Consider the following 5,488-nt stretch of genomic DNA (forward strand, 5'->3'; position numbering starts at 1 on the left):
AGTACGGGGCGTTCACAGACTCCCTTAGCCCGCCAGCATGCTGTAAGTACTTCCTCTTTATCTTTTTCTATCTAGCATTCTCAGTTTATTTTCAGCATTGCTCACTTAGAAACAATCTAAATTATGTAGGCATATAAGGAGTTTGTCGAGCATAGGAATCTCGAGGTGCGGGAGTACTTGAAACGAGTGAAGGCAAACGATGATTACAACCGTCAGATGATGACGGTTAGTTTTGCCCTCTTAAAACCAAGCTAAATTTTTGCACTTTCATTCCTTCTGATCTTCTAGTTTGCTTGTTTAACTAACATTCAGGCTATGTTGGCGTCTTGGAGTAACCGCACGGATCCACCACAAATGGGACCCCCACCACCACCTGCGGGAGAACCCCCACACGTGCCCACGTTCGATGAATGTGTGGCACTAGGCAGTGATGGCCCAGTTATTACATTTGCCTAACTACTGACAAACTAGTTCTCGTTCATTCAACACTATCATATCATATTTACCGTTAGAATCTTTTCTGAAACATGTAGGGGACCGGTGGCTCAACTCCTGCTTCGTCGACCCCAGTCACTCCGATCTGGCAGAGTGGTGGTGGTCGCGATGGCCGTTTTGGTGGAGGTGGTGGTGGTTTTGGCGGAGGTGGTGGTGGTTTTGGCGGAGGTGGTGGTGGTTTTGGCCGAGGTGGTGGTGGTTTTGGCGGAGTTGGTGGTTTTGGCGGAGGTGGTGGTTTTGGCGGAGGTGGTCTTGCTTGATGATTCCGTGCATGTGGCCGTCGGCCATGCCTTTCATATTCCTACTTCTATGATGTTTCATGTCTTGCACTACTTTTATGTTCATGAACTTGAGTCGGTGATGATCTTTAGATAATGTGATGAACTTGAGTATGTTTAGATGATGATGGTGAACTTGAGTATGTTTAGATGATGAACTGTCATATTTCTGCATAATTTCATATTGTTCTGTTTTGAAATGCTGTCAAATGAATTGGAAAAGAGAAAACAGGGGAAAAAAAACTATGCCTACGGCAAAGCCGTCAGCATATATAAGCCCAGGAGTCACCAGGGCTCGCCACGTGGCATATCTATGCCGACGGCAAAGCCGTAGGCATATCTCTGCTGCCACGAGTAACCAGGAGACGACACGTGGCAGAGCTATGCCTACGGCAAAGCCGTCGGCATAGATTCATCTATGCCTACGGCTTTGCCGTAGGCATAGCCCTGCCACCAGGAGTACCACGGGTTGCCACATGGCAGAGATATGCCGACGGCTTTGCCGTCGGCATACATCTGCCACATGGCATTGCATGATTCGTCCGCGCTTTTGACGGCGCCGTCCGCGGCCGTCAGACAGCAAACATTGCCGACGGCTATACTATGCCGACGGCTGACGCCAGGCCGTCGGCATAGACACCTATGCCGACAGCTATACTATGCCGACGGTCTGACAAGACTACGTTGACGACATCTACGCCGACGGGTCTATGCCGACGGCAGCCGTAGGCATAGATCTATGCCGACGGCCCGTGGCCGTAGGCATAGACCGCGAGTCCGGTAGTGTACTCTTGCGAGACGGGCGTGCCGCTCGCCTCAAATGGCAGCCTCTAGTAGGTCAACCCACGCTACATGGACTCCAGGGAGCCGTTTGTTACTGGGTGCAACCAGTGGGAGATGGTAGCACGAGTTATATGTAACCGGTTTGGATGACGGTCGCATAACAGGATGAGAGTCTAGTCTAGGGATCTTGTCCTTTTATTCATACCGGTTGTGGTATTGAGTTTTTTATGTGTTCTTTGTTCCTTTTGTGAGCTGTAATAATTTTTGACTTTGTATTACTTCGAGACTTTTAATAATATGACTGCATGCATCCTTCAGATGCAGAGGTCGGGGGCAAGTCTCCTTTTTAAAAAAAAATGTCACGAACCTGCAGCACCAGCCTGTTGCCCTTGGCTCGATCTCCCAACTTTTGCCATGGGAAACACCGTCGGCTATTCTCTGGCTAAGCAGTCCGTGCCGGAGACGTGGTCGACGAGTTTTACAGAGGGCGATACCGCGGCGCACAGTTTCCAAGTCACGGGCTTCTCTCTGCTAGACGGCATGGGCACCGGCAACTTGGTCTCGTCGAGCACGTTCAGAGTCAGTGATTGCGACTGGGGCATCACGTTCTATCCGGATGGGTGGAAGGTGGACGGAGGTGTCCACGCCTCGGCCTTCTTGCGTCTGTGCAAAGGAGAACCAGAGTTGCAGACCAACTACACCCTGGGTTTATTGGGCAAGGACGGCCAAGCGTTTGAGCAAGTGCGCCTACAGCATACCTTCAAATCCACAGGCACTTTTTGGGGGTATGAGCGCTTCGTCAAGAAGTCCAAGCTGCAACGGTAGGTATCCCGCAACGACGACTATGTGATGATCAGGTGTGTTTTGACTGTCAAGAGGAAGCATCACACCGAAGAGGTGCGCACCTTCACCATCCCAACCCCATCGTCAAATCTGCACGAAGATTTTGGAAGGATGTTGAAGGGCGAGGAAGGCCCAGATGTCACCTTCATCGTGGGTGACAAATCCTTCCGTGCTCATAGACACGTTCTGGCGGCACGGTCGCCGGCCTTCAGGGCAGAGCTTTTGGACCCGACGATAAAGGAGGACCCTATGAAACCCGTCAATGTTCATGACATGACGTCCGACATCTTTGAGGCACTTCTTTATTTCATGTACACTGATACGCTCCCACATGCTAGCGATCTTGAAAAAAACGGGATATTGTGGCATTTGTTGTCTGTTGGAGATGAGTGAATTGCAAAAAACCACCACATTTGGGGCATTGTTTGCGGAAAAGCACCAGGTCACTAATCTTTTACAAAAATCGTCGCGGATTCGGTAAACATTTTGCAGATAGCACTGATCAGGTGATTTAGCTCATTTAAGCACTTTCTGACAAGTGGGACCAGATTGTAAGGAGGTGACTTGGCAAAGTTTTGACAGACACACCCCTGAATTGTAAAAAGAAGAAGCAATCAGACCCTCCTCCCCCCTGCCTCGATCCCGTCTGGATCGGGAGAGGCCCCGAGCTGCCCAACTCCGGCGCCACCCCGTGCGTCCTCTACCCCGCCGGCGAGCCACCACGCCGTGGCCCTCTTTCTCCTTACCCGCCGCTCCCGCCCGATGACGCGTGCGTGCGTGCGGTCCATGCGGCGCGCAGCAAGGCCAAGGATGTCGGCCGCGCTGTGGATGCGCTAGGGATCCTCGAGCGTGTCGGCCGTGCTGGGGATGCCGGCGACGAGGGAGACGCCAAGGAAGTCGTGCAGGATGAGTTGTGCCTGCATCTGGCCGCGAGCGGGTGAGCTCCAGAGCATATCAATTCTTCCCCTGTTCTCTTCTAAGTAATTTCTATTGATTTGAACCTCTGTTGGAAAACGCAGTGCCTAGGAGACGCTTAGGCACACCTAGGCGCTAGGCAAAGGCCAAACGCTTCGTCTAGGGCATAAATGGAGGTCTAGGTAGGGAAAGCAAGGAATTGTCCACCCAAGCAAGAAATCATGCCACAGACTGTACTGACATGCCGAACGGGTTATATTCCAATGGCAGTAGATGGCAACTAAGTTACTTATATGCCCTAAACTAATATCAACACCCATATAATAATCACAAATACACTACGAGTGAAAACTATATTAACACCTAGGCCGCGCCTAGGACGCTTAGGCACTGCCTAGGCACTAGGCGAAGGCCAACCGCCTCGCTCGCTTACGCCCACCGCCTTTTCCAACCTTGATTTGAACCACGCATGTGTGTGCACACTCATGCGCACTTGTTGAAGCTCCTGGTCGGCCGCAATCTCGGCTCGCGCTGCTTGCCGGAGCATCGTCTCCCGGTCAAACCCAAGCCGCTCCGGCTGAGACGGGTGGCAGTGCAGCTTCCTGGGCAGAGCAGGCTACTGCGGCGGCCAGAGGCTAGGGCTGGACAAGCGCCAGTGAGCCTCCCGGTGGCGACGCTCCACAAGTTCGCCGCCGTCGTCGAGTTGCGGGGTTCCTCGAGGACGAGTTCCACGACGGGGTACCGGTGCTCTGGTGCACGATGGTAGTTGACGGAAACGACCATGGCGGCCGGCTCACTGCAGAAGCGGTGGCACATCACGTCCGGGGGCATGGCTGCTGCAGAGAGCAGGAGACGGGAGAAGGAGGGGATCTGCGGCTCTGTCTGCAGCAGGCGACGAGCGCGGCGTGGTGGTGGAGATGAAAGGTGGCGGCGTAGTGGCTCGCCGGTGAGGCAGCATGCCGCCGACTAAGCGGGCGGAGCGGCCACGGAGGCGTCCTGCAGGCAGCGAACGGAGGGAGGGGTTGATTGCTTTTTCTTTTTAGATCTAAGGGTGTGTGTGTAAATGTTATGCCAAGTCAGCTTCTTACAATCTGGTCCCACTTGTCAGAAAGTGATCAAATGAGCCAAATCACGTGATCAGTGCTATTTGCAAAATGTTTACCGAATCCGCGGTGATTTTTGCAAAAGATTGGACAGGATGTGATCAATATGGTGATTTTTCGGAAACGATGCCCCAAATGTGGTGATTTTTTGCAATCCACTCGTTGGAGATCAATATGGATTGGACAGGCTGGTGACGATATGCGAAGGGAAGCTATGCCAAAACATAAACGAGCAAACAGTCGCGACCACTCTAACTTTAGCAGAGCAGCGTGATCGCGTGTGACTGAAAAATGCTTGCACCACATTTGTATCGTCGCAGGATGTGATCAACGCCGTCAATGAAACCAATGGATTCAAGCACCTCATGAGAAGCTGTCCATGGGCCCTGGTGGATATCTTAAAACAGAAGCTGTCTTCACCAGGGGTATGAGTAATTTATGCAAGAATTTTCTCTGAATAAATTTCTTTCAAAGCTAAGTTGAACATAACAAAAATTGCCGCATTCAGTATCGGTTTTTATTTTCTGAGCCTCTCCCAAGATGGTTTGCACTATGAATTCTAAAAACATCCATATCCATCATCGTTTGCTGGGTTATTTTCATCTGGACAACATGGTTTGGACATTGGACTTTGGGCTGAATTAGCATAGCATATATATCTGCTCTGTTTTCATGCGCTGATACTGGTACCCAAGAGCGTATTGTCACAGTAGTTGCCTAGATGGTTTTCTCAACCTGACCTTATTGTGCTTTACACAGTTTTCAACTTCTTTTTACAGTTTATTGCTACAACTTTACATATCTTGTTTCCTGTCTTTGGGTTTGTAATCAGGTCACACGGAGCCAGCCGGGTAGGATCCCCAGATCACGCAACATGAAGCTGTGGTCCTCGCGAGTTCGCCGTGCAGTTTTGCCCTCCGTCTGCGTCCTGGGCTCCTAGCGCTGACCCCCTTTGTTGGCCTCTATTTTTACATGCACAACGGCCGCTGTTTTACAAAGGATGGGAACGAGGCAAGCCGTGCTTGGCTCCTCGGGCTCCGCTCATACAGTCTTGTATGAAACTTGTATACG

At 51.3% G+C, this 5,488-nt stretch overlaps 1 pseudogene; it reads left to right on the forward strand.

The window, feature by feature from the left end:
• Window positions 1–1,970: 1,970 nt before the first annotated feature.
• On the forward strand, window positions 1,971–4,735 carry LOC123042157 (BTB/POZ and MATH domain-containing protein 2-like; annotated as a pseudogene).
• The last annotated feature ends 753 nt before the right edge of the window (window positions 4,736–5,488 follow it).

Source organism: Triticum aestivum, chromosome 2B, assembly GCF_018294505.1.
Source record: "Triticum aestivum cultivar Chinese Spring chromosome 2B, IWGSC CS RefSeq v2.1, whole genome shotgun sequence".
Classification (NCBI taxonomy): Eukaryota; Viridiplantae; Streptophyta; class Magnoliopsida; order Poales; family Poaceae; genus Triticum; species Triticum aestivum.